Source organism: Triticum aestivum, chromosome 5B (assembly GCF_018294505.1).
Source record: "Triticum aestivum cultivar Chinese Spring chromosome 5B, IWGSC CS RefSeq v2.1, whole genome shotgun sequence".
NCBI classification, from domain to species: Eukaryota; Viridiplantae; Streptophyta; class Magnoliopsida; order Poales; family Poaceae; genus Triticum; species Triticum aestivum.
Window position 1 is genome coordinate 134,553,011 of NC_057807.1, and position 11,017 is coordinate 134,564,027.

Consider the following 11,017-nt stretch of genomic DNA (forward strand, 5'->3'; position numbering starts at 1 on the left):
TCCGGCCCGCCCAGGACAAAAAGCCCATTTTCTGTCATGATTTTTTGTCATAGAAGTAGGAGCCCATGTCACGCCCAAGATGCGACCCTATCCTAAAGAGACTCGAAGGTCCCACCAAGGATAGAAGCGCATCTTGAAGACGCTTTTGCAAGGTGGATATCATTACATCAACATTACATAATAGATAGGGATACATACATAAGGCATACAATGCCACACGAATACAACACCATCTTACATAAGAGCACCATCCGACTACGGATGAAACACAAACAGAAACTCAAACGACATCCACCCTGCTAGCCCAGGCTGCCGACCTGGAACCTATCCCCTGATCGAAGAAGAAGCAGAAGAAGAACTCCAAAACAAGCAAACATCGCTCTCGCGTCATGATCATCGCATAACCTGTACCTGGAACTGTTGTTGTAGTAAACTGTGAGCCACGAGGACTCAGCAATCCCATTACCATGGGTATCAAGACTAGCAAAGCATAATGGGAAAGGAAGGGGTAAAGTGGTGAGGTTGCAGCAGCGACTAAGCATGATATGATGGCTAACATACGCAAATGAGAGCGAGAAGAGAAACAAAGGAACGGTCGTGCAGCTAGCAATGATCAAGAAGTGATCCTGAACTCCTACTTATGTCAAACATAACCCAAATACCGTGTTCACTTCCCGGACTCCGCCGAGAAGAGACCATCACGGCTACACACGCGGTTGATGCGTTTTAATTCGGATCTGGTGTCAAGTTATCTACAACCGGACATTAACAAATTCCCATCTGCCACATAACCACGGGCACGGCTCTCGAAAGTTTATACCCTACAGGGGTGTCCCAACTTAGCCCATGATAAGCTCTCGCGATCAACGAAGGATATTCCTTCTCCCAGGAAGACCCAATCAGTCTCGGAATCCCGGTTTACAAGACATTTCGACAATGGTAAAACAAGACCAGCAAAGCCGCCCGATGCGCCGACAATCCCGATAGGAACTGCACATATCTCGTTCTCAGGGCAACACCGGATGAGACATCCTACGAGTAAAACCAGACCTCGAGTTTCCCCGAGGGGGCCCCGCAGTCTACTCGGTTCGGACCAGCTCTTAGACAAGCACTGGCCCGGGGGGGCTAAAATAAAGATGACCCTCGGGCTCCGGAAACCCAAGGGAAAAAGGGCTAGGTGAGGCAAATGGTAAAACCAAGGTTGGGCCTTGCTGGAGGAGTTTTATTCAAAGCAAACTGTCAAGGGGGTCCCATAAATCACCCGACCGCGTAAGGAACGCAAAATCTGGGAACATAACACCGGTATGACGGAAACTAGGGCGGCAAGAGTGGAACAAAACACCAGGCATACGGCCGAGCCTTCCAGCCTTTACCAAGTATATAGATGCATTAATAATATAAGAGATATTGTGATATCCCAACCAACATCCTGTCCACCATGGAGAAATCTTCAACTTCACCTGCAACTAGCAACGCTATAAGAGGGGCTGAGCAAACCGGTAACATAGCCAAACAACAGTTTGCTAGGAAGGGTGTCAAAGGTTAGAGGTTCATGGCAATTTGGGAGGCCTGAAGAGAAAATGATAGGTAACGCAGCATAGCGATAGAACGAAGCAACTAGCATAGCAATGATAGTAGTGAGATCCAAGGTGATGGTCATCTTGTCTGAAATCCCGCTAGGAAGAAGAACGAGTCCATGAAGAAGACAAATGAACGTAGTCGAACGAATCCTCACAACTCCCGAACAAAACCGAAGCTAACGAGAGAAGCAAACCGGAAAGGAGCAAACAACATGGTAAACAACCATCACATAAACATGGCATGATGCACAAACAAGTATGATGCATGTCCGGTTTAAATGTTGTTAACATGGCAAGAGGTGAAGCGTAATAAAACTACCTATCTAGGCAATTTTAAATGAGGCTGGAACAACAAACAACAATTCCGGAAAATCCCCACATGCATTTAGCAACATATCCGAAAATTATGCCACGGCAACATATCGGTTCCGGTAGCTCATGGAGATAGCGGTGCAAAAGGAAGCGTGCGGATGTGCGGAACATGCTAGAGATGGTGGGGTGCTCCCGACTACCAGGTTCCCACGGGTTAGTGGCATGGAAATGAGTGACAATTCGGACACGGTGCAAACGGTACATCTCATACAACACATGCATTCGGTCCACGGGTGATCGTCTCTTTGGTTATACCTTTGAAGCGTGCATTTTCAGAGCGGTTCAGGTTCGGTATGATGTAGAGGAAGTAGTCATTCACGGGTCGTCGTGGAAAGTAGTTGTTCACGTGGCGACGGTAGTGGAAGTAGACGGTCACGGGTCATCGTGGGAAGTAGTCGTACACGGCGTCAGTAGTTGTACACGTTCAGAGAGGAACTTGTCGCATCCAAGTCCTTCGGGATTCCTTGTTGTGGTGCGGTACTTGGCGATTCCAGGATGTAGAGGTACACTTGTCGTAGATGTCCAGTGCATCGGTAGAGGTACTTGGCGCTTGGTGCGGTACTTGCGGTCTTGGTCGGGGCAACACACCGTAGTCGAACTTGAGGCGATCTTGGCAGGATCCAAGACAGAACATCACAAAAGGCTTCAGATGACAGTGTTCAGAAGGACAGAACGAACTGGTAGCATGCGCCGGCAGCAGGGTTTGCGGACATGGTGCCCTTAGTAGTAGTGGGGGTTCAGGCCATTGGTAGGCAGGACCAACAAGAGCAAGGATCAACTGGAGCTGCTGCTCGCAGGATGGAGCTCGAGGCGCGGCGGAGCTCCTGGTGGTCACCACCGGCGGAGGAGGCGGCAAGGGGCGTGCGGGTGAGGAGCAGCACGGCAGCAGTGGGGTAAGCACAGAGGAGGCAGAGGCGAGGCAAGGCGTCGGAGGAAGCTTGCGAGGGGCCATGGCGAGGAGGCATAAGGTTGGCAGCACGCGGCGACAGGGATGGAGAAGGCATGCTAGACGAGGGGTCGAGCTCGGGAAGGAGGACGAGCGTTGCAGGCTCATGAAGACCATGGCGACGCCGTTGCCGGCGGTGTCCTTGGCGCGGAGCAGGGTCGAGGCAGGGGCACGGGGCCTGAACGGCCTCACGCACAACGGAGGGAGGAGGCGACGAGGGAAGGTGCGGAGGAGGAGAGGGGCCGGCAAGGTGAAAGAGCCAGGGACGGCACGGAGGAAGACTCGCCGGCCAGCGAGGTCGACGGCGGCTGGCAGAGCTAGCTGACTGCGGCGGATCGGGCGAGGCACGAGCGTGCATAGGTGGTGGGGGCGCACTGTAGGGAACGAGGGCGAGGGAGATGGGGATCGAGGAGAGAAGTGGGATCAGGCTAGGGTTAGCGAGGGTTAGAGGCTGGGCTGGCCTTCGGTCGCCTGGAGGCCCAGCTTGACCTTGGGGCAACTTCGGATGGAAGGGAAAGGCTAGGAGGCCTGCTTGGCTGGCCAAAAGAAAGAAAAGGGGTTTCTTTTCCATATTTCAGAAAAAGAAAAGAACCAAGGGATTTATTTGGAGGTTCAATTAAACCTGAAGTTAACTGAAATGGCATGTGACTACTTTGAAATAATTTCAAAGCTCCACAACTAGATTTGGAGCAAGGGGAGAAGGATGGAGGATTTAAATAATTTAGAGACGAGAGGAGTTTCAAATGCAAGTGTGTCATGGTCAATTCCAAATTAATGGAATATTTACTATAGCTCCCTATTAAATAGTAGGAGACTTTGAATATGTTTTAAAGGGAAATCACCATGTGCATTTCCCTCAATTTAAATGGATCAAAGATCCACATGATTTATTTATTTGAGTTTTTAAAAAGGGAATGCATGACATGATGCAATGCAAATGATGCAACCATGAATGCAACAAACAAAACAAATTACACGACGAAAGTCGGAAAATATGAAAGGCATCTGGAGCACTGGTCTTGGGGCGTTACAACACTCCACCACTACAAGAGGATCTCGTCCCGAGATCTAGGATGGCACCGAAGGGAAAAGGAAGAGGAAGATAAGAGGTAGAACTAAGTTGCTTCTTTGACAAACGAGTGAAACCAACAAACCTTGAGAGGTAGAAAACTTGAAGAAAAGCCACAACGGAGACGAAAGGAATTGAAACACTCCTATAGATAAGAGGAACAAGTGATACGACAAGAACCAAGAAGGTTGCAAAGGCATGAACCAAGAGTTTAATGGACAAGATAGAATTCGAAACCACTCCGGTTAAAACAAGATGAGAGAGGAAGAATTCGGGCAGCACTCCTGTTGAACATGGAACGAATAGAACATGAACTTGACAGGATGAGAGGATACTTGATGAAATCAACAACACACTGCCTCCGGAACTATTGAAAGAATGGCACAAGGGGTAAGAAAGATTTCAGTCAGCACTCCGGTTGAGAAGGGGGAAAAACTTGATAAGATGAAAGAACTTGAAAAGAGGACATGACACTCCGGTTAAATGGATAAGCATGAAAAGAACACGATCCTCACAATTCGAGATGATGAGTGAAGAGAGCAACATCACCATGCCTTCAGAAAAAGAATAGAAGATAGATCATTGGAATAACAGAATAGAGAAGAAAATGCCAACTTCTGCCACAAATGAGCTTGGAAAGCATCCTTCCGAGAAGGTTATAACGGAGTTGTTGGAAAACCAACAACGAAAAGAATAAGCTTGTAGTGGGCTTAAGGAAAACTTCTCAAAATTGAGGCAAAAATTCTGCCACTACGAAAACAAATAATATAAGTGATAACACCAACGAGATGGAAAACTTCTTCCACCAAGATGATAGAGAGTACTTGGATCATTGATAAACACCATAATAGTAACATTCCTTAGGAAGGCTTTAGGTGAAATATGACACGAGATAACTCCAACGAAGAGATTAATGGATTTAAAATACCTCATTCTTGACAACACGTGAATCACGAAACATGAATGGAAATTATCAAGAATGACATATCACCATCTCAAAAGATAAGGTAGAAAGAATTGCACTTCGAAATGAAGAAGAAGAATACTTGAACGCCTCAAAACAAAACATGTGTTGAGCACCATGTTTAATTTTGAGTATAGCTTGGCGGATCATCACATCGAGAGAAATCTTGAAGAACAAATGAAGAATGAAAAGAATCCTTGATGAACCTCCATGTAGAGTCTCCATGAAGAATTCCGGTAAAAAAAAGGATGATAAAAAAAAGAGAAGTTGAAAACACAAGGTGAAGCCTTGCGATGATTTAGAAGGAGCTTTGCGATGATATAATCGAGAGAACTTGGAACTCCAGAAAGAAAGATGAAGCCTCTCGAACGGAGAAATGTGACATGATGAACAACGATGGAAAGAAGAAACTAGATCACTTGGATGAAACAATAATAAGAATTACGTTATGCATATCCTTCACCAATTTAAATTAATGACAAGCAACAGATTTGGCATACTACTTATTCTTCTCGAGGGATCGAAAAGAGATATAGCGCGAACTTGAGAAGGTATTGATGGAACCACCTGTGGGATTTGGAAACAACGAATGAATGAATGAATTGATACGATGACGAAGGAAGAGAAATCTTGAACGAACCACCATAAGAATTGAAAATGAAAGTAGCAAAGGCACAATTCACTGGGAAGAATTGGAAAACGAAAAACAAAACACTTGAGGGGATTTAGATACCTGAGAACGAAGAGATCATGAACTGATTAGAGGATATTTGAACGATGCACTGGTAAGATTTAGAGAACGATAGCTACACGCTGAGAATGAAGAATTATGACATGATGGCCTTCGAAGGAAAGAAATGGAAAACAACTCCTGACATGCTCCGGATGGGTAAGCAAAGGAATATCTGACAAATGGAATAATTGGAGACTGATAACATGAAGCTAGAACCACGAATCTTTGAGAGAACGGGCAGAATTTAGGGGAAAACTCTTCTTCGGTCTTCAAATGACGACGGAAAACACCACCAAAATTACTGAGATACTCTGGGATAATGAAAAGCGAAGGGGGTTGAGCCAACAATGAAAAGAATTTGAAAGAGATCTTGGAGAAGGAATGTGACTGATGAAAATTCATTCTTACATCAAACTTGGAAAAGAATTTGGGATAGCTCCGGAATAATTAGAAGAGTCAGGTAAGATCCTGGGAAAAGACCTGTGGGTTAGGGGCCAATCAAGAGAAACACCGTTGAAATGATTTAAAGAGATATTGCACCGGTTGAATTAAATGGCTTGAATGAGATAACAACCTCGAAATATCTTGAACGGATTGAGAATGGAAACACAAGTCTTGTGAGATATCTTCAGCACTCCAGAACAAATGAATAGGAATAAGTGAATGATTAAGGGGTGCATCGGCACGATAAAGCATTAGAAACGAGGAAAGGAATATGATGAATATCGAAAGCTTGAATTGGATCCACCGGAGAAGAAACAACAATGAAGGATGATGAACTTGGAACTGTTGAGCATCTTCATGGAAAATCACCAGATAAGAACATTGAAAGAAAAGAATGAAGAGACTTCCCACAAATAAAAGGATACATGATTACGAAATCTGAGTCCTTGAAGAAAAGGGTGGGAGGGCGGGAAAACAAAGGCAACTTGGGGACGTATGAAACAAACACCGTTGAGAAAACTTAGAGTTGATCTTGCGGATGTTGAAAATGATCGGATCCACTTGAAGAGAAGCACACCGGTTGAAAAGAATTTGCATGACCATCTCGATGATCAAAAGGATTAGTACTCCCATAGAAATATGAGAACACCATTTAGAAAAAGGTATGGAATCAACACTTGACATTGAAGCAACTCAAATACCACAAATAAAACAAAACAAAGGATTTGACTTGTAGAATAAGCCGGAACAAATACATATGATAGAGATTTACCCAATCCCATATCATGCATCTGTCGGAAAGATATTCTAGGAGCTACTTGAATTCCCACCTATAAAACTCCCGAAACTTTCTGGTTATGCAATCTGGTGTTGGGGATACAGGGGAAGCAATATATCTCACCCAAACTAACAATACCTACATCCAAGCTGTATCCATCCATCAACACATAACCAAGAAAACTCCGAAAATCGTGTACCTCAACCTTCGAAAAGCATCCGTTATACGAGCTATGGCAATACTCCCGAACTCCCCGGTACTGGGTGACGTCGAGGTTATCTCACCAACAACTGCATAAAAGAGATTTTCGATGTCGGCAAAACTCAGGTATTCCAGAACTGCAACGATAAAATTATGACGACAACACCTCGGAGCTCAACTCCCAGGGACACTGCCACAACCCCTAAATGTCAGGAGGCACCAAGAACAATGTTCTCGTCATAAGCATATCGGAATGATCCCAAGATACCCGCGTGATCCTAAAAAAATTTAGTGAAACTTGAGAAGAGGAAAGTCAAAACATCTACGTCAGGAGACCTCACCAGAGCGACGAAGGGGGCTGAGGAGTAAAAAGAATCCTACTCTCCGATATATATAATCCTAAGACTCAAAATAGTTTTCTTCTAGACTCAACAACGGCCAACAATCAAGGGGGCTCCTATGGTCGGTCGAGGCTCTGATTACCAAGTTGTCACGCCCAAGATACGACCCTATCCTAAAGAGACTCGAAGGTCCCACCAAGGATAGAAGCGCATCTTGAAGACGCTTTTGCAAGGTGGATATCATTACATCAACATCACATAATAGATAGGGATACATACATAAGGCATACAATGCCACACGAATACAACATCATCTTACATAAGAGCACCATCCGACTACGGATGAAACACAAACAGAAACTCAAACGACATCCACCCTGCTAGCCCAGGCTGCCGACCTGGAACCTATCCCCTGATCGAAGAAGAAGCAGAAGAAGAACTCCAAAACAAGCAAACATCGCTCTCGCGTCATGATCATCGCATAACCTGTACCTGCAACTGTTGTTATAGTAAACTGTGAGCCACGAGGACTCAGCAATCCCATTACCATGGGTATCAAGACTAGCAAAGCTTAATGGGAAAGGAAGGGGTAAAGTGGTGAGGTTGCAGCAGCGACTAAGCATGATATGGTGGCTAACATACGCAAATGAGAGCGAGAAGAGAAACAAAGGAACGGTCGTGAAGCTAGCAATGATCAAGAAGTGATCCTGAACTCCTACTTACGTCAAACATAACCCAAACACCGTGTTCACTTCCCGGACTCCGCCGAGAAGAGACCATCACGGCTACACACGTGGTTGATGCGTTTTAATTCAGATCTGGTGTCAAGTTATCTACAACCGGACATTAACAAATTCCCATCTGCCACATAACTGCGGGCACGACTCTCGAAAGTTTATACCCTGCAGGGGTGTCCCAACTTAGCCCATGATAAGCTCTTGCAATCAACTAAGGATATTCCTTCTCCCAGGAAGACCCGATCAGTCTCGGAATCCCGGTTTACAAGACATTTCGACAATGGTAAAACAAGACCAGCAAAGCCGCCCGATGCACCGACAATCCCGATAGGAGCTGCACATATCTCGTTCTCAGGGAACCACTGGATGAGACATCCTACGAGTAAAACCAGACCTCGAGTTTCCCCGAGGGGGCCCCGCAGTCTACTCGGTTCGGACCAGCTCTTAGACAAGCACTGGCCCAAGGGGGGCTAAAATAAAGATGACCCTCGGGCTCCGGAAACCCAAGGGAAAAAGGGCTAGGTGAGGCAAATGGTAAAACCAAGGTTGGGCCTTGCTGGAGGAGTTTTATTCAAAGCGACCTGTCAAGGGGGTCCCATAAATCACCCGACCGCGTAAGGAACGCAAAATCCGGGAACATAACACCGGTATGACGGAAACTAGGGCGGCAAGAGTGGAACAAAACACCAGACATAAGGCCGAGCCTTCCACCCTTTACCAAGTATATAGATGCATTAATAATATAAGAGATATTGTGATATCCCAACCAAAATCCTATCCACCATGGAGAAATCTTCAACTTCACCTGCAACTAGCAACGCTATAAGAGGGGCTAAGCAAAGCGGTAACATAGCCAAACAACGATTTGCTAGGAAGGGTGTCAAAGGTTAGAGGTTCATGGTAATTTGGGAGGCTTGAAGAGCAAATGATAGGTAACGCAGCATAGCGATAGAACGAAGCAACTAGCATAGCAATGATAGTAGTGAGATCCAAGGTGACGGTCATCTTGCCTGAAATCCTGCGAGGAAGAAGAACGAGTCCATGAAGAAGACAAACGGACGTAGTCGAATGAATCCTCACAACTCCGGAACGAAACCGAAGCTAACGAGAGAAGCAAACCGGAAAGGAGCAAACAACATGGTAAACAACCATCACATAAACATGGCATGATGCACAAACAAGTATGATGCATGTCCGGTTTAAATGTTGTTAACATGGCAAGAGGTGAAGCATAATAAAACTACCTATCTAGGAAATTTTAAATGAGGCCGGAACAACAAAAAACAATTCCAGAAAATCCCCACATGCATTTAGCATTTTAATGCAAACACAATTTTAAACATTTTAATTGTTGTTATCATGATGCGGATGACATATGCAAGTTTTAAGCAATTTTATGAAAATGTTGACATGAGCAAGATACGAGGCATTTGTCACCGTGGCGGAAAGAAGGGGTGTCATGGCAACATATCCGAAAATGATGCCACGGCAACATATCGGTTCCGGTAGCTCATGGAGATAGCGGTGCAAAAGGAAGCGTGCGGATGTGCGGAACGTGCTACAGATGGTGGTGTGCTCCCGACTACCGGGTTCCCACGGGTTAGTGGCATGGAAACGAGTGACAATTCGGACACGGTGCAAACGGTACATCTCATACAACACATGCATTCGGTCCACGGGTGATCGTCTCTTTGGTTATACCTTTGAAGCGTGCATTTTCAGAGCAGTTCGGGTTCGGTATGATGTAGAGGAAGTAGTCGTTCACGGGTCGTCGTGGAAAGTAGTTGTTCACGTGGCGACGGTAATGGAAGTAGACGGTCACGGGTCATCGTGGGAAGTAGTCGTACACGGCGTCGGTAGTTGTACACGTTCGGAGAGGAACTTGTCGCATCCAAGTCCTTCGGGATTCCTTGTTGTGGTGCGGTACTTGGCGATTCTAGGATGTAGAGGTACACTTGTCGTAGACGTCCAGTGCATCCGTAGAGGTACTTGGCGCTCGGTGCGGTACTTGCGGTCTTGGTCGGGGCAGCACACCATAGTCGAACTTGAGGCGATCTTGGCGGGATCCAAGACACAACATCACAAAAGGCTTCGGATGACAGTGTTTAGAAGGACAGAACGAACTGGTAGCATGCGCCGGCAGCGGGGCTTGCGGACATGGTGCCCTTAGTAGCAGTGGGGGGTTTAGGCCATGGGAAGGCAGGACCAACAAGAGCAAGGATCAACTGGAGCTGCTGCTCGCAGGATGGAGCTCGAGGCGCGGCGGAGCTCCTGGTGGTCGCCACCGGCGAAGGAGGCGGCAAGGGGCGTGCGGGTGAGGAGCAGCACGGCAGCTGTGGGGCAAGCACAGAGGAGGCAGAGGCGAGGCAAGGCGTCGGAGGAAGCTTGCGAGGGGCCATGGCGAGGAGGCAGAAGGTTGGCAGCACGCGGCGACGGGGATGGAGAAGGCGCGCTGGACGAGGGGTCGAGCTCGGGAAGGAGGACGAGCGTTGCAGGCTCGTGAAGACCATGGCGACGCCGTTGCCGGCGGTGTCCTTGGTGCGGAGCAGGGTCGAGGCAGGGGCACGGGGCCTGAACGGCCTCATGCGCAGCGGAGGGAGGAGGCGACGAGGGAAGGTGCGGAGGAGGAGAGGGGCCGGCAAGGTGAAAGAGCCAGGGACGGCACGGAGGAAGACTCGCCGGCCAGCGAGGTCGATGGCGGCTGGAGGAGCTAGCTGACTGCGGCGGATCGGGCGAGGCACGAGCATGCGTAGGTGGTGGGGGCGCACTGTAGGGAACGAGGGCGAGGGAGATGGGGATCGAGGAGAGAAGTGGGATCAGGCTAGGGTTAGCGAGGGTTAGAGGCTGGGCTG